Source organism: Rattus norvegicus, chromosome 5 (genome assembly GCF_021556685.1).
Source record: "Rattus norvegicus strain SHRSP/BbbUtx chromosome 5, alternate assembly SHRSP_T2T, whole genome shotgun sequence".
NCBI classification, from domain to species: domain Eukaryota; kingdom Metazoa; phylum Chordata; class Mammalia; order Rodentia; family Muridae; genus Rattus; species Rattus norvegicus.
Window position 1 is genome coordinate 117560382 of NC_141538.1, and position 19712 is coordinate 117580093.

Sequence of the window (19712 nt, forward strand, 5' to 3'; positions counted from 1 at the left end):
GTTTGTAACTTGCTTATTAGAAGACTTAACAGCTAGCATCCACGTGTAAGAGAACAAATACTATATTTGTATTTTGGGTCTAAACTACTTTAGTCATGATGCGTTTTCTGTCTCCATCAATTTCATGACATCATTTCTTTTGATAGCTAAAAAAATTCCATTGTATAAATTCACCATATTTCTTTACCCATTCAATCATTGATAAACATCTAGGCTGTTCCCACTTTCTGGATATTATGAATAGAGCAGGAATGAACATGATTGAGCAAGCCTCTCTGTAGTATGATGTGGAGGCCCTTTGTTATATGGCTAAGAATGGTATAGCTGGATTGTGAAAAGGATGTATTCATAGCTTCCTGAGAGTCCACACTGACTCTCATAGTAGCTGTAAAAGTTTGCACTCCAACCAGAAATAGATGAGTCTTTCTCTTACTTTCCAGTCTCGCCAGCATAAGGTTGTATTTGTTTTCTTGTTCTTGAACATTCCGACTAGATAGAAAGGCCACTAAGATGCCTCAGTGGGTAAAGACACTTTCACCAAGCCTAACAATATGAATTCAATTCTCATGAACCACGTGGTATAAGAAAGACCTGATCTCATAAAGTTGTCTTCTCTCTATATAAACAAACACCATGGCTTGAGCATTCACACACACACACACACACACACACACACACACAGAGAGAGAGAGAGAGAGAGAGATCAAATATAAGCAGAAAACCAGCAAGCTAAAAATTCCCAAACAAAGCATTATGACTCAAAATATTTCTGAAAGTAGAATCAAGTTTGTTTTGTGTTAGCCATCTACTGCTGGACTTGGTACCTGCTCTGAAGAGTGGTTTGTACACCAAGTAAGGTTCCATTGGAAAAAAATGATTTTTCTTTTTGCAAGTAGTTGTCAATTAGTGAAGGTTTATGCTTTAGGGATGGGGCCTTCTATCTATTCCCTCTCAGGGCTGGGACCCTAAATGACTTGGTCCTGTGCAGGAATTATGCGTGCTGCCACAGCTTTTCTGAGCTCAGATATAAATCAGTCCAGCTGTGTTTAGAAGGGTTTGTTGCCTTGGTGTCACCCAACCTCTCTGCTTTTAGAATCTTTCTGCCTACTCTTCCATACAATTTTCTGAGCCCTGAGGGGAGGGGTTTGATGAGGACATCACATTTATATTGAGTATTCCACAATCTTTCCCCTTTGCAAAGTGTCCAATTGTCAGTCAGTATGATCAAAATACAAGGATATACATGAATAAAAATATCACAGTGAAACACACAATTTTGAATGTTAACTGAAAAGTTAATACTCTGATAGATTTTTGAAAGAAAAATGAGATCCAAACTTCACTAGTTAAACCACCCTTACAACTTACTGCAAATGCCCACGTACATTCATCCTTTGCCACAATAAGCATAAATTAGCAGGCAATATTAACTACCACTGAAGACCTTTTTTGAACGTGTTACACGTTATGTGTTGCTTAAATTGATTTAATATCTTAGTAATAAAGTCTCCACAAAAATCTCTCTTAAGAGTTGACTACTGATATTTTTCACAAGTTGGCATCTTCTCCCTGAGGGTTAAGCTGTGTCTACTCAGTCACTCCACCTCCTATTCTGTGTGTGTGTTTGTGTGTGTGTGTGTGCGTGCATGTGTGCATGTGTGTGTGTTTGTATGTGTTTATGTTTATATTGAGGCCAGATATCTTCATCATGTACTTTCGTTATACAAGTGGACTTTCCTTCCTTTTTTTTTTTTGGAGCTGGGTACCGAACCCAGGGCCTTGTGCTTGCTAGGCAAGCACTCTACCTCTGAGCTAAATCCCCAACCCACAAGTGGACTTTCCTAATGCTGCTTTTAATATAGTTCCTCATGCTGTGGTCACTCCCAAGTATAATATTCTTTTGTTGCTACTTCATTACTGAAAATTTGCTACTATTATGAATAGTAATGTAAATATCTGATATGGAGGATTTGTGTTGCATGACCCTCAAAGGGGGTAACCCCTGTAACCCCATGATGTGAACTGCTGCTTGACACCTCATATTCTGAGATAGGGCTTCTCATACAACATGGCGCTCACCAGTCATTGTTAGGCTCGCCAGTGATCCCCTTGTTTCTTCCTTCCCAGTGCTGGCTTTACAGATGAGTGCTGGGGATTTGAACTCAGATCCTCATGCTTGTATAGCAAGCATTTTCCCCACCGAACTCTCTTTCTCTGGCTCCGATCTTATCATGGTTTTTGGAAGTTCATTACCATCTGCTGTGCATCAGATACTATGCTAAATTCAAGAGGAGCCTCCACAAAAGAAACCAGCTCTTTTTACTATCTAGAAAGGAAGAAAGGGAATGAAAGATCCTCTGAGGGCCCTACAATAAGTCCTACGTTGGAGGAAATATAAGACCGAACAGATCATATCCAAGATTTCCCAATGACTTGTTGTCAGAGAAGACCAGTGAATGTTGTATAAACCCCACTGTACCTTTTTTCATAAGTCGATATTGCAGATAGATAATACACTAGACAATTTCCCAGATTTACTCTTAGTATCAAATGTTGGGCAGTAGATTCATGCCTACAGAAAAATCAGAGAGATCTTAATACCAGTTCACAGCATAGGATTTTGTCTAGTACTGTCTGTGGAGATGTAAGGCTATGAGATGGCACATGGAAGGTGGTTGTTGGTAGTATGTGACACTGAAACTGTTGCCTGGGAATCCAAAAGGTGAAGAAGAGGGCCGAGGAGCACATGAGAAGTAACCTGTGTCAGCAAGCAGAGGGAATTAGTAGAAGGGGATAGAATTGAATTTCCACTGGATATTGTTTGTGTGCTCCCTGAATAATGTTTCTTTAAAGGACTGAAAGAAAGTAACCCAGAAAGCTGGATACATGTGCTGGTATATATTTAGACATTTAGAGTTAAATGGAAGTTATCATCTTCTAACCAAGTTCAATAGTATTTCTCAACAAAATTAATGTAATTTTGCTATCATAATAATGCAGCCAGATAATTAACAAGTGCCTCCTATGTTAAGAACTGGCATAGTTAGAAGCCTGTGACCCAATTTCTCTCTTTTATAAATGAGAAAACTACAAAAGCTACACAAAACTAGAAGCATTCCGTGTGGTATGTTGAAGAAGCGAAATTTCAGGGACTTGGGGGAGATGGCTCAGTAGTTAAGCCCGAGGACATAGGCTCAGTTCCCAAGACCAACATGGCAGGTCACGGCCAATGATAAGTTGAGTTGCAGAGAATCCGTTGCCTCTTCTGGCTTCTCTGGGTACCAGATATTCAGGTGGGGCTCATATATATATTTACATATATATATATATATATACTGGTAGACATTTCTAAATGCAAAATAAAATAAATACATCATTGAAAGGAGAATGAATGCCATGAATGAATAAAAATGATGTCATGTCCTAAGATGAATTATAGCCTCAGATTCAAACACTGCAATTCCAACTCTAAAATTAAATACATAAAAGGATGCCATGCCATGCAATGAATTATAGCCTCAGATTCAAACATTGCAAGTCCATCCCTGGTATCTGTGCTTTTACGTGAGCTAGGGAGTGCCTGTATATGAGAGTGTAGGAGGAAATTGACAGAGTTGATTAGTGAAAATGAGAGGCTGGGAAGGTGGCTCAGTGAGTAACCCAGCCAAATGATCTGAGTTTACTCCTCAGGACCAGAGTAAAGTTGTAAGGAGAAAACCAGTGCCTACATGGTGTGCTGTGGCTTCCTCAAGCACTCATGGGCCTGTGCCCCTTCCTACTAACTAAGTAAAATGTAATAAGTGAAAGAAAACCCAAACCAAACAAAATCAGAAAATGAGGTTCTCACCCAACATAATGGTAGCGGTTTTTAGGAGGGGAGATTGGGAAAGAAGAACATATATCTGGGAATTTGTGTGAGGAAGACCATGTGAGGTCAGTGACAATTTGGCCAGCTACAAGCCAGTGAAGAATGTCTTAGATAAAGCATCCTTCTTGACTCTTACACTGTGAGCACATGAATTTTTATTGCTTGAGCCACTCCATCTGTGGTATTTTGTTATGACAACCACAGCAAACTAACAAACACCCACACATTTATATGTTTATATAAACATTTATCCTCCCTCCTCCCTCTTCTCCAATTTAAAAACATTTCATTGTTTAATGCTTTGTTTTAGCTTCCTAGAACCTGGCTCCGACTAAGTGTTGCCCTGCTGCCTTCCTCCATGGTACCATCTCCCCATGGAAATTCCTAGTTTCCTGCTCTCTATAAGTATCAAAGAGAAACACTGAAGTCTGGAGGGTCAAAGATCAAAGTCATATAAGAGAAAATACAAGTGGGGTTCGTTTCTTGTGGCCTGGGTCATATCACTTAGTATAAGATTTTCTAGCTCCATCCATTTACTTGCAGATTTCATTTTTCTCAATAGCTGAGTAAAGTCTTATTGTATATATGCTACTGCACATTTATTATCTATTTATTATTTGATGACACCTAAGCTGGTTCCATATCCTAGCTATTTTAAACAGGGCTGTATTGCACATAGATGAGCAAATATCTCTGGTAGGAGATACATTCCTTCTGGTATATTCCTGGGTGAGGACTTGATTTCCACAGTAGGTAAATCAGTCTATACTACTCCCAACAATGAATAAGGATTCCTTTTCCTCCACAGCCTCAACAGCATCTGCTATCACTTGGTGTTTTTTGTTAATTGCTATTCTAACTGGGATGTTTTATAACCAAAGATAGCATTAATCAGAGAAACTTTGATTTTCAGTGATAGGTGGTGATGGCAGAAGCTTAACTCTTCAATGTGATGAGAATAAATGGAAGCTGTGTTCTCATCACCTCACAGGAAATGGTGACAATCTCTTTAAGGATGTGACAATGCAAAAGAGGGAACAGAAAGAACATAAGAGCCAGAAGATGGAAAGAAGACTGAAAAACGCTATGTTCAGGCACTACACAGATTTCACATCACCAACAGTCTACCACACTGGAACTGGAAAGACTGAGCTTATGAAAAGTCAATCATGAATAAGGGGCCCTAACACTTCATGCTACTAATAAACTCTGAGGGAGGTGCAATCATTGTTTTCAGTTGTATAACCAACAGTGACCCCAGAAGGCCCCAATAGGTAATTTCAAACCCATTGGTCATACAGATGCCCCTGGTTAAACTCAGTGAATCATAAAACACAAGAGTCATGAATGTGGGAGAGGAACATGTAGGGGCTTATGAAGATTGATGAGTGGGAAGGAGATCAAAGATAGTGGCAGTGAAAGTAATCAAAATGCATTACACATATGTATAAAACTCTCAAGGAATAAATTTAATTAATAAAACAAGGGGAAAGGGCAGGGCAACGAGCTATCTTGCCACACTGGATAAAGCAACAATTCCTGGTTCAGAATTTCCTCCCAACTCTTTGTAAAGAATTTGAATTTATGGATGATAGGAAGGAGAGTGAAAATTGCCTACCTGAGTCCCAGCCCAATGTGACCACTGGGGATCCCAGGTTAACAGGTTTCTAGGGATTCAAGGCTGACATAAAAAGAATGGGGAATGGGTAGAACAGAGATCTGAGTAGGGCCACAGGAAGGAGCAAAGCTGGCGCCACACCAAAGTCCCATGGAGTTCACAGTGAATGAAGGTAGATTTCCAAGGGAATGGAGAAAGCTTGAGAGAAGAAGCATGTCAAGCAGGCTGCTGGACACTAGCAGTGGGACAGGAGAGATCATAATGGAGAACAGAAAGGAGAGTAAAAAGCATGTTCCTGAGTCCTACATCCTAGTTAATTTCAAGCCTAACATTTAAATGTATTTTAATAATTATGATATTTCTTTACACCAAAAGTATTTGTGGGATGGATGTCATAATTACTAAAATTGGGAGGCCAATATGTTTTAAATAAATACTTCCTAGCAAAGTGAACCAAAGGTAAGTAAATATGAAGACTGTAACGGCAACCACAGAAAACTAGTAAAATATGAGAGCTCATTAATCGTAAGCATGGACAATCTTACTTTCTGACATATCTTGGGTGTCCTGTCTTTCAAAGCAGGTGTATTTTCTAATGATCACTATCAAGGTATTTTTATTTGTTCCAGCTTTCTGTGGTTTGAAATATTATACTAGAAGATCCCTATGGCCCCTACAGACCATGACGATGTGGTTCTCAGTAGAGCACTTTATCTGAGTGAAATGTCAGTGTTCCTCTGATAATGTTAAAGACCAGATTTTTTTACAGGACATGTTGACCTCTCCTCTGGGAATGTGTAACTATTCTGGGTACAGTGCTACCAAATCTTGGACACCTCCCATGGCTCCACCTTCAGTGCCTCTAACTGTGAACACCAAGCTTGCCTCCTGCACATGAATCCATGATGAAAAAGACCATATGCTGTTATATATCAACATAAATTTCCCAACAAATGTTCATATCTTTGCAGACACCAGGCTTCTGTTCCTTTATCCACAGTAGGGAAATAATATTTTTATGCCGGCATACGGTAATAAGACCTAGTTACCTTCAAATTCTTACACTTGTAGTTCACTGCCAACTGTTCCTGCTCCACCACCAACAGGTGCTTCAGCATATAGCATGTGGGTGAGAAGACACACACCTCAAGTGCTGGGAGCCGATGATCCTGAAAAGCAATGCTTCTTTTAGAAGAAATAACAGCTTCTCATTAATATCCCAGGCTTTTAAATATGCTGGAAGGTTATGAGAGCATACCCCTGCGTGCGGGGAATTGCAGAAGGCAGAAAAAGCTTCAAACACTTTATTGTTCAGCTCTGTCTCTAGTTAGACCTCACTAGAGCAAATAGAGGCTGATCTAGCCAAATCTGAGCCTTAACACGAGAATCCTGTCTTTAATAGTTCCCAGGTTAGTTTCTAAAGTCGACGGAAGGTACACAGGTGCTGCGGGCATATGGTAGAACTGATCCGAACAAGGCTTTAGAGCCCATGGATGCTAGTCATGTTGTAGCCATATAAATATTAAGTAAGCCACAAGATCCCCTCCATCTCTAGTTTTCTGTTTTTACAGTGGGAATGATAGGTGTCTTAACTGTTGCACGTGGCTTGTGTAATTTCCAATTCATGTTAACACCTTAAAAACTATCTTTTCTCGCAGCTTAGCCAGCTTCATTTGTGGCCTCAGTTGGGATCCTACTAGAGTTTCAGAGTCAAGGACTCAGTGTTCAGGTATTGAAAGTACACATTATATTTGGTTTGGTTTCCTGTGAGCCTATGTGAAAATGTTCAGGGAGGAGTGAAACCGGAGGCTGAGGGAAGGACTGAAAACTCAGGTTCTCTAACTGTACTTCTACAGATGCTCTTGGTGCCACTGTCTGCCACTGCAGATTCAAACTATCAAGGAGGAAAGGGTTTGGATCTCAACAAAAGAAGAGGGGAAATGAGAGCCGAGGGGCTACTTAGCATAACAAGAAGGAAGGGTGTGATTTCTATCTCACGGGCTGAAAGAGGAATAAAGAAAGGGAGTAAAACAAATTTCATTATTATTCTTGAGATGTTTGTCTAGTCAATTTGTTGATCTTAAAACTCAAGCCCAAGGCAGTTTCTAAGGGGTTCCTTCCCTGGCACAAAAGGCTCTGTTCCTGGGGTGATGGTGGGTAACTCAGCTGCTGTCCCTTTAGCCGGTTGGACAGTGTGAGTTTCTCTGCAAGGACTTATTCTCATGGTGGTCCAGGGTCCAGCGTCTTAGTCTTTGGATCTCAAGCCCAAAAGTGGTCACATAATTAAACATGAGGGTCAAGGAAAATTAGCAGACACAAAAGGGTTCTGAAAGTACAATGACCCAAACTTTATTTTAAAACATGCATGATGAATCCTGGTTAGAGCAGCTCTTGCTTCATTGTCTGACTTTCCAGCAGCCTCAGATCTGAGCACACGATGTGCACACTTTGAATCAGGCATGCTGTGTAACACTTCCTAGAACATTTCAGTCAAGTCAGGAATATAAGTGTTGTGCTACAAAGCTATTACTAAACTCACATTCTGCTTGCATAGAAACATATTGGTTATGGTTAATAGATTTTGAGGTTTTTCCACCCTTAATCCTCAGCATGTAAGTATTGATTATATGATGAAATTGGTTTTATTGATTATAAAATGAAGTAGTTGGTCAATTCTGAAAAATCTTGAAGGTGCTTCAACTGTCAATTATTCAGCACAAATTTAATATTTTCTGTAACAATAAACATCCAATTTACCACAGTAACTTAAAAATTCCTTTGGCCTTTAGTAAATCCGCAAATTCTATGCACAGCATAGAAAGAAACAGAAGAGGAAGAAACAGAAATGGAAACACTTGTATAACTTTCATTATTCTAAAACAGACTGAAACTAGTTTAAAATGTGGTTCTGAAATTACTGGGAAGTTACGTACTGCGCGATATCAAAATGAGCACTAAAATGTGGAAGTGAGTATTCTGTATTATCATGCCTCAGAAAACACAGTTCACTGCTTTCCTTGAACTCTGTAGTGCCTAAGAGGCGTCACGATATTAGGCCCTTTACAATATTCCACATGAAAAAGACATTTAAAAAATAGTTTATTTGGATATTAACAGACTGTCAGGCCACTAGGATAATGTCCAAAATCTTCACGAAGCACATTGAACTAGATTAAAGGTAGCCCTTCTTTAATGTCAAGAATCCTGGATGTGGTCACTTCCTTTCTAGGCTCAGAGCCTCCTTCAGTCCTCTGCCCTCCATATAACTCTGCTCACCATTGGGTTCCAACCAGTCTTTGAATAATCCTTATGTTTCAGATATTTTAATAACTTCTCGTTACTTTGTATGAACTTAATATTTCACCTCTCACCGATAAGGAATGGCTCAGAGAATGTGACAATCCAAGATGGTAATAACTGAGTCAAGGAAAGACAGGAGAATTTGAAATCAGGTCCTGAGTGATTAAAAAGCCTACTGAACCACTGTGTTTACCTGTGATGAGCTATAGTAGCTCAGATTTGAAGCTTAAATATCTACTTTTCTCCAACTACAAGTGTGTTTAATCCACACAACACACATGGTGAGTAAGGTTAGTAGTGTAGTTCTTGGCACATACAGTGAACATGGTTCATTGAAATCTCGTGACCCCTGTCTGTGATAAAGGAGGGCACGTAATGTTTGAATCTATATGGTGTGTCATGGGTCCATATAGGAAACTGGAAGAGCTGAGGGCCAAACAGGATTCATTTCTCAACCTAAGTTATGCTCTGCCTGCCAATACTATCGACAGACTTTCATACCTAAGAGAAAACTAGACTTTCAGAAAAAGGTGTGTGGCAATGTACATGTGTCTGTCATGACATGTGTGTTTATTGTATATATGTCACCTTCAGCAATGATTCTCCTTCCTTGGCTAATAATGAGCTGCCTTTTGGGGCACCTGATAGTTTGAAAAAGTGGTTCTCTCACTTTCCGAATTTATGTACTTTTCTAGGTTCCTTCCCTGTACTTTCAAACTCTAATAACCACACTGTGCTACAGAGAATGCCAGGCCGAGACCTGCAGACAGAACTACTAAATCTTTTGCCTTTAACTGCTTGTTAGCTTCCTGGACAGTATTTCTCTTTAGATTCTCCTGTGGGGATTCATGTGGGTCAGTCTACACATTGGCTGGCAAGTATATTATTCCTGCCAAATCATGCAGTTGAGATGGGAACATTAATTTATCTCAGCAGACATGTGTCTATGAGGCTTAACAAAACAGCCATATGCTGCGTGAGTAAGTAATATTACCAAGAAAGCAGTTAGCACCAGAACCCACGCGAGAACGTTGGACGAGGACCATGTGTATGGTATTTGCTTTGTTTTTAGGAGTGTGCTATTTGTTCTTATGGTCTTCTGGCATTAGTGGAGATTCTGCAATGCTTTGTGTCAGCTTCTGGTCTTCTTCCTGTCTTTCTTGAATGTTGATTATACACAGGGCATGGTCATGGCTTTCTGAACATAAATTCCCCCAACCCAACCTAAGACCTGGTGAGAATGAATCTAATGTTAGGGCCAAGAAGGTATCAGAGTAAGGTCAATGTAATCCCATGCTTACTTTCCCTGGGCTTGTTGTATACATTTTATAAATAAAATGCATTGTACCATGAATTCAATATATACCGAACATTTAATAATGAAGAGCAGTGAGATAATAGAAAATCGTTAATTGGACTATCTCCAAATGACTACATACATTTTGGGCACTATTACTGTAATTCCTTTGTGTACACTCTTCAATGTAATGTGGTAGTTAACATATGACTCATTTTATTTTTGTCTGAAAGTGATGCATATTCACTCTCACAAATATACATTATTCTAAACAAAATGCCAGTGGTTATTGTAATAGAAAATGTTACGGCTAAAATATTGCCACAGTTAGGTTGTTTTGATACTTTACCATAATAAGTACAAGTATAATGAAAGAGTTCTGTTCTTAGTTGCTTTTGTAGCTTTTCATAAATATTTGCTGCTTTGAGGCATATATAGATTTTTGAAACATTTAGTAAAACAATGGTCTTATGATAACTACATTGTGTACTATCACCAAAAGGGGGGCAGCAAAGTGAAGTATCATATTCATAGACAGAGGATGTACTTAGGAGCACGGATTCTAGAGGCATGAACTGAATTCTGAGCTTCAGCCTATACCAGGACTGCTTGCTCGACTGTATATTTTGTTCACTTATAAAGTAGGAAGGCTGCTGCACCTTCTCAGACTGTCACAGTATTCAATGACACGGATTAGAATAGAGCAGGCGTCTGGTAAACATTTTTAACTATTTAATTTCTAATAGAAGTGTAATATTGCAAATTTACCTCATAAAACTACAACATACAACCTTGAAAATACACTTAACCCAATTGAATGTCTCATGTTTGTGCTGATATTTATAAAAATGTAACGACTGAGCCATATGATCATCTTTAAAATTTGATAGAGATTTCCTTTTAATGGTTTTGCTATGTCCTTGATGTTCTAATGATATTGTTGAACCTATTGTTTATTTGTTTATTAGGTAATAAATGTGCTACAATTTACATACTCTTAATTGTTCTATTGGACTAAACAAGCAGTTTTAACATTTTCCAGAAACTTCAGATTTGGGTCCTTTAAGTAATTTTGAAAATTGATGTGTTTTGTCTGTCTGTAATGGTGTTTTTAAAATAGAACAGTTGCTGTTAGTCCAATGTGTGGGAAAAATTCTAACATTAACAACTTCTTTGTAGTTTTATTTATGATCCTTATTTCTGGGAAGTATCTACTTCTTATCTATAGGAGTCAGAGCCATTGGGTTTTAGATTTACAAATTGTTCCTACTTATGGTATAGCATGCGATGTCCTCATGCATGTGTCCATTGTGCGGTGTGAAAATTGAGGCTCTATTTATAATAGCCAGAAGCTGGAAAGAACCCAGATGCCCTTCAACAGAGGAATGGATACAGAAAATGTGGTACATCTACACAATGGAATATTACTCAGCTATCAAAAACAACGACTTTATGAAATTCGTAGGCAAATGGTTGGAACTGGAAAACATCATCCTGAGTGAGCTAACCCAATCACAGAAAGACATACATGGTATGCACTCATTGATAAGTGGCTATTAGCCCAAATGCTTGAATTACCCTAGATGCCTAGAACAAATGAAACTCAAGACGGATGATCAAAATGTGAATGCTTCACTCCTTCTTTAAAAGGGGAACAAGAATACCCTTGGCAGGGAAGAGAGAGGCAAAGATTAAAACAGAGACTGAAGGAACACCCATTCAGAGCCTGCCCCACATGTGGCCCATACATATACAGCCACCCAATTAGACAAGATGGATGAAGCAAAGAAGTGCAGACCGACAGGAGCCGGATGTAGATCTCTCCTGAGAGACACAGCCAGAATACAGCAAATACAGAGGCGAATGCCAGCAGCAAACCACTGAACTGAGAATAGGTCCCCCGTTGAAGGAATCAGAGAAAGAACTGGAAGAGCTTGAAGGGGCTCGAGACCCCATATGTACAACAATGTCAAGCAACCAGAGCTTCCAGGGACTAAGCCACTACCTAAAGACTATACATGGACTGACCCTGGACTCTGACCTCATAGGTAGCAATGAATATCCTAGTAAGAGCACCAGTGGAAGGGAAAGCCCTGGGTCCTGCTAAGACTGAACCCCCAGTGAACTAGACTGTTGGGGGGAGGGCGGCAATGGGGGGAGGGTTGGGAGGGGAACACCCATAAGGAAGGGGAGGGGGGAGGGGGATGTTTGCCCGGATACCGGGAAAGGGAATAACACTCGAAATGTATATAAGAAATACTCAAGTTAATAAAAAAAGAAAAAGAAAAAAAAAGAAAATTGAGGCTCACTAATCCCTTTTAAATAGGATGTCATAACTAAAATGGCTTTTACCACTTACAATCACTAAATGATACTGAGCAATGTGAGTTCACTGATAAAAATATTACCTACTGAATCACCCTATAATTTCATGTTCTTTTATATGTCTGCATCCATATGCACATCAAGCTCCCTATATGTGTCTTTTTGGATTTCATTTTAATTAAGACAATTAATATAGTTGTTTAAATATGCTACCTCAGTGTTCATTGTTCTACTGTGTAGAATTGCAGCATTATTGAATAAAACAGGCATTCACATCTATTTAAGGCTTTTCTGGATTTACTCCCCCTCCCCTTTTCCTGTTGTTCCTGACTAAAATATCTTAAAGCTTTGAATGCTTCTGTCACTGCTATGGATTGTAGGAAAGCTCCTCCATTTTCTTGTTCTTGTATTATTTGACTTCATATTCTATTCAAGTGTTCACTCAGGAAGATTTATTGGGAGAGATGTAAGCTTATGTCACAGGCTTTTTTCTTTTTAGTGTTTGGATTTTTTTTATCTAGACATAAAAGGCACTAAATCCACCAAATGTTTTTTTCCACAAAGGTTTTCCAAACAACATATATTTATTAGGGCATCTTAATAGCTTCTGTACATGATTAATTAGTCTTCATTTCCAATATCTAATGCAGTTATTCGCTGCATGTTACAAGTATATAACATATTATGAGTGTCCAAAAGCCTGGAATGGAAGGGCAGGTCTATGGGGTACCTGCCTCTGTAGGCTGTTCTGCTAAAGAATGTGCATGCAAATGAGGAGAAAGTTATTCTCTTTAAATTCTCCAAAAAATTAGATATGAGATAATATATTAATACAGTATTTGAGTATCAAGCATGTTGAAACAAAGTAGTATTTCAATTTTATAAAAATAAATTTAGACATAATTTGCCTATATATGTATTATTTATACTATGCCATGTCGTACTCCTTGAATCACTCATTCCTTTAAGTAGAATTTCTGTGTTTCAGAAATACTCTCCAAAACTATGATTATGTTGAAGACTCAAAGGATTATTGAAATCTCAGGCAGAGGAATATGGTATATCAAGTTCACCTATTCACTCTGTTGCCTAAGAGATACACTTAATGGAGGAAGCACTTGTTTGGGCTCTGCTTCCAGAGGTGCTAGTCTATTATGGCAGAAGGGAACACAGAAAAAAGAAGTTCAAGGCAAGGCAAGCAAAGGTCAGAGGAAGAAAGCATAATATTTAGAGAAGTCAGAAGAAAATATTTACTTCCTCTAACTAGGGCCTACCTATCTTTAACCACTACCTCCCCCAAGAGTGCTACCTTATCATTGATCTATCAAGGCACAATTTGATGAAATTATTGAGATGTCAGAACTACCTAATCGATCTCTGGGAATGTAATCCAGACAGATCAGAGGGGAGCCCATGATTAGGCTCTCAGGCACTTTTCAACCCAATTGAGTTGACAAACAAAGTTAGTCATTATACCTTCATGTAAGTTTAGATTCAAGAAGTTTTTGTTAAATACTCACTATAGCCCAAACCAATTCTGGAGGAGGGCACTAAGAAGGGGCATCTGTCCCCAGGGCCACAGAAGCTATGAAATTACTCAATTTTGTAAGTTCTCTAGTATATGTATAGATATGTTTTAAAATTACATAGATTATAATTATTACTTTGAAGTTTTTCATCCAATCTTTCATAAAAACAAGTCTCCATACCAGCTGCTTACCTCCGAGAAAAGTTCTGATGTGGCTGCTTGTGCAGACACTTTTTGAACAGAAAAACAGAGACACATTAACATCTATTATTGTTCTGTGACACTTCATGATATGTGCAGAAGTTGTTACAAGAAAGGGCTTCAAATAGAAAGAACGGAGCAATAGAAAGATGTAAACTGTTATTCAATCTCCATAAGAGACGATGAGAGATAAAGAAAAAAAAATCAAATCAATAGAAAAGAAGGAAATCTGGGGAAGTGGCAGAGTAGACATGTGAAAGTCTTGAAGGGTGACCAGCTGTTGCATCTCTGAGATTTGTCAAAAAAAAGAGGACTTGTTGGAGAGAGTCAGTTGACAGAAAGCTGTCGTGGAGGGCTGACGAAGTGGCAGCATCAGGGAGAGCTGGAGAGCAGGGAACTATACTGGGAAAGAGCCCGGGGCAGATGCAGGGTTTGAAGCAGTTCCTCTCCCTGCACATACTGTCTGCACACAGAGACTCGGTCTGGCAGCAGACTGGGTGTTTGGCAGGGGCAAGGCAGCTTCTTTTTCTGGCTCTGCTTCTTTCCCATCTTGCCATTGTCAGGAAGAGAAGACGATCATCTTGCTGCACCTTGTTTTTCTCAGAAGGTGGCAGGACTGGAAAGAGGAAGTGGCCGTCATGTGGCAGAAGAGCGACCTCTTGTAGCCACCAGGTGGGCCTATTCAGTGACATGTCTTTCAGAATCCATGTGAGAAGGTAAAGAAGCCGCAGTCAGGAGTTAGGGCCTGTCCAGATCTTCCGTCATCGCTTGATGGGAGGCTCTCAAACTGGGATACAAATCAATGCCCTTTGGAGGCTGCACCCTCGTACAGGTAATTCCGAAGAAACCCAGTGAGATTTGATTCAGACTGGAGTTTAAACAACTTTTAACATCACCGTGAAAGAAGAGAATCACAGTACTTGCGTTATTCAATCTTAAATCTATAAAATGCTGAGTTTTGAAAATGGTGCCTGTGATTCACTCTAAATATTCACCACAAATATCTACAGGTTGGTTTTGTTTGGTTGTTGTTTTGTTTTGTTTTTGTTTCTTTATTTGTATCCATAGATGGTTCCATAGACCCTGGATACCAAGGAAACAGCCAACTTTCCTAAGACTGGAGCCACATTCCCCTACCCATTTTCCTAGGTTTCCCAGAGAAATGTTGCCCCAAAACCAGCAGGAAGTAGCTTAAGATCACGATGACCCTATTCCTGCTTCACCTTCACTTCTTTCTAATTTTTTTCTTTTTAAATTAAACCAAACTGGGGAGTGTTGGCATTTAGTCTAGGCTCCATCCCACAGTTACCTGGCAACAGACAGATGTGCCTGGCTCACTATAAAATGGGCCACTTGCCCTCCCCCTTTCTCGCTACCCATTTTTGCCTCTACTACCCCCTAAACTTCCCTCCCCAGGCCCTAAATAAACTCTATTCTATACTATAACATACTGTCCATGTGGCTGGTACCTCAGGGGGAAGGGATACCTAACTCAGCATGGGCCCACAGAAGCACCCCTTTCCCCCACACCATACCTGGCCTCCACCAAACATTTCTCTGGCTTTGTTTTCTTTTTTATAAAACCCAACAGGTGGCAGGTCTGAGTGTCACAGCTTAGCTTTGAGCCCTCTGCAATTCACACCTGCCACTTCTGCTTCCTGTCTTTCCTCTCAGAGGCTATGAAAGTGATGGGATTAAGGCAGGTACCAAAAAAAAAAGAGAAGTGATAAGATCCCTACATAACTGGGACAAGTGCCTTCTGTCACCTGCTATGACAAATCCCCATAGTGGGTTTGTTATACTGCAAGTACCTTACTTGTCTGAAAAAGAGAGCTATGTTCCTGATTTTCTTATGAGAATGGACGAAAACTGATAGGCTCATTGAGGGTCATTTTAGCAATAAGACATCGAGTTAGCAGCTGAATTTTTCAAATCTGTCAGACTTGAGTGTTCATGTTTATCTTATCCCATAATTCTACCTACAAAACTTAAAAACAGAAACTTAGTGCCAATGGTACACACACATAGAATTTTATCCTTACAATGCACTGGTGGAAATAGAATACTATCCTTTTCCTTTAGATGCATAGGGAAATTATCTTAAAATGCTATCCCTTGACAATGTCAATGAGTATTAAGTAATACTCATGTATTTATAGAAGCTTAGCATCACAGGAAATATTCTAAATATTTAGGATGCATATTCTAATGCACACTGATAACAACTTCTAAAATAAGTAAAGTTATCATTTCTACTTCTCAAATGGGTTTGAGAGGCATAGGAAGTTTAAGCAGTTTTCACAACATTATCAATAGTGGGACTGGGGAATGAAAATGGCTCAGCAGTTAAGAATGTACACTGTTCTTTTAGAGGCAGAGTTTAGTTCGTAATAGCCACATAAGTTGGCTCACAACTACAGGGGATCCTTTTGTCTTCTTTTGACCTCTGTGAGAATATGTATGCATATATATTTGTATACACACACACACACACACACACACACACACAAATAAGAAAGCATTAGGCTGTAAATGACTGGGATTCATTATTTAATACCCCAAATATCACAGTATACCTAAAATATGCTGGATTCCTCAGCTGAGGACTGGAGCCCTTTTCCTTGAAAAAGACTATAATCAAAAGCTTATATCTTACCTCCTTCCACACCTATACCCTTCCACACCCATACCCTTTTCCTCTAACCAGCATGTTGTGAGGACACACAGACAACTGAGAGAGAAGGCCTATGAAATTCACTTCACTGTGTCTATTTCTCCCATGACTATCAGATCAATTATAACTCTGATCAGTAAAATGTAAAAGAACATTTCTTGGATCATTTCTTTGGGGAAAAAAAACATCTACATTCTCTGGGAGAAGCCACTGTTTTCCATTTGCATGTGGTTGTATCTGTATGTGCCCCATAGCACTTCCCTAGACATTATATCACTTCGTTAGTTACATTTCTGTGATAAAACACCATGGCCAAGAGAACTTATGAAAGAAAAGGTTTATGTTAACTTACGGTTCAAGAAGGTTAGGGTCCATAGTGACTGGATGGCATGACAGCTGAAATAGGAAACTGAGAGCACATGTCTCATACTGCAAGAAAACATTAGAGACTGGACACAGCAAGTAAGACAAAACCCTAACTCTCAAAGCCTGCTCCAGTGACATAGCTAAAACCTCTAGCTAGGCCACACCTCCAAAATATACCCAAGTAACACCATACACTGGGGACTAAGTGCTCAGTTTCACATCCTTTGGGGGGTGTTCTCATTTAAACCACCACAACATGAACAAAACAGTCCTGCAGATATTGAGGTGGAAAAGCTTAAAGCTTAATCACATTATTGAGTTGCTGAAATAACTAATATATAAAGACCCACTTCATGTCAAGACTGTCCTCATAGACGACAATACTTACCCTTACTGTTTAAGCTATGTGGGGAAATGGCTTCCTAACACGGGTAAACCAGTATATCTTGACCAAATTTTCAAATATAGCGAATCTAGAATGATGAGCTAGGGTAAAAGGAAGGTCTCCTTACATGCACGGTTGGGATGCTTTGTCTTCCCTTCAACTAAGAGGTAAGCAGGAGCCAGGCAGCCATTTGACGAATGCTGTCATTTACTTATGCTGTGCTCCCTACAAGCTCAGAGTTTGGCCTTTTGGGCTCTCAATATACCTGTATTGAGAAAGTTTTCTTACACCATCAAGCTGATCCTGCAATCACACCTTCTGAAGGTATGAAATCTCTCCCAAGCCAGGAGCTAAAAACCCTTTCTTGATTTAGATTGTTTCTGTCCTGCATGCGAGGCACAGAACAATGTCACTAACGTGTAATTAATGTATTAATTGAGGCAAGATGGAAATCAAGCATTCTTCCAACTGCATGTTATCCTTTCATAAGCAAGATAAAATAAATTCACAAGTCTTTTTTAATATTTTAGAGGTGTCAGAAACAAGCATTGTGTACATTAAAAATATTAAAAGCCATATGTCACACTTTTTGGATAACCAATTTTTATATTCACATCTTGAAAAATAACCTAAATAAATAAGGCATGAGGTCCTGCTCTCATAAGGGATAGAAAGAATTCACTAAATTGGTCCAATAGCAGCAGGGTTCTTCCAGACCAATTAAAAAAATTTCCCCTCACCTCTAATTTAACCCCACGAAATCCTTTTAAGTTTGTGATGAGGTCTAGCACTCTTTTTGTCTACTGGAAAAGCAAAGAAAAGACAAGTTTCAGACACCCTTTTTTTTCAAACCCAAGCCCCAACTAGGCTTTGGTAGCCAGAACCCCAAGTGTAGATTGCGATCTACATTATAAAATTACAGTAAATTGGATTCTATTTTCTTCTAGAATGATTGCCTTGGCCAGAAAGGGAACATTTCATAGCTGATGTTTTGTGCATTCAGACAGCCTCCTTCCTCGCTTTCACACCCCCGGCTGTATTGAGAAAGGTTTCCTACACCACGTCTTCCAAAGTGCCATGGCTGAAACAAGTGTAGAGGCCAGAGAGGGACACGGAACCTCACCTGAATTCATATATAGATTTTTTTTTCAAACACAGTTTTTATGGGAATTTGCATGATTGAGGTTCACATCCATGTTGACATGGTCGTCTGGCCCCGGTCAGATTCAGCTGGCGCTTGGTGCAAGAGCTAACCCAGTGTAGAAGGATGCTGTTGTTGGTTGATGATAGACACTGTTCCGATTCCTGGGACACTCCACAGAACTCCCTGTAGATTGGGCAGTGACCCAGTGCTTCTCTCCCTGTAGAGCACTGTCCTGATCAAGCGAGCTCATTTCACACAAGTGACTTACCTGGCAACCCTGTATATCAAGTTAACAGGATCTCTTCTCTTCTACAACTCTCTATAATGTCAGGGTGAAGCTAGACTCCAGATTACACCTTTCCCACACTCAGCCCATAACCCATACTTCCTTTCACCTGAGACGATGCCTTGAATATCCTTACCCTTTTTAGACCTTTATTTTAAATGAAGTGCAAAGAACAATTCTCCTTCCACACTTGCCACCTCCTCTCAGGCAAAAGTGAGGATCTACACAGGAATCCACATTTTAGGGATTTCAGGAACTCCATTCCCGAAAACCCTAGAGGTGATAATGGCTTCTAGCTGTTACTAGTCTCTGGGTCCCTCATCACTCCTTGTTTGTTTCTGTAACCCTGCCCACATTTCAGCAAACAGCCTTTTCATTAGACTCTCTTCATTGGAACCATCTGTGGTAAATTGACTTCCAGCTGGGATGCTGACTGGTACAGCTGGCCTGTGTGTGTATATGTACTTTATGAAATCCTTCTGATATATTGCAAGAAATGGACATTATTGTTCTCCTTTAATTATGAGATAAATATATTCATCCACTTTGAATCCCAAATGGCCTTCTGACTTGCCCTGGCCCAAGGGAGACAAGCATGCATATGATGCACGCAGAAGCATGAGAAGTACCTACACGCCAGGGCTTACCAGTGTTGCCCCTGACATCTCTGTGACTGTGCCATGAGAACATCTCACGTCTAGTAGGTAACAAAGGAGACAT

General features: G+C 39.6%; 1 long non-coding RNA gene across 5 annotated transcripts in view; it reads right to left on the bottom strand.

Annotated features, from left to right (window-relative positions):
* LOC148005922 (uncharacterized) overlaps nucleotides 1-17295 on the bottom strand; it is a 173483-nt gene extending 156188 nt beyond the window's left edge. Inside the window, exons 1-2 of one of the 5 annotated variants that reach the window (XR_015620361.1) lie at nucleotides 17164-17295; nucleotides 6536-6655 (exon numbers count right to left, since the gene is read on the bottom strand). This is a non-coding gene — a long non-coding RNA (uncharacterized LOC148005922). The remainder of the gene's footprint in view (nucleotides 1-6535; nucleotides 6656-17163) is intronic. The other 4 variants (XR_015620360.1, XR_015620362.1, XR_015620363.1 and 1 more) reach the window with 4 other exon arrangements.
* Nucleotides 17296-19712: the final 2417 nt, after the last annotated feature.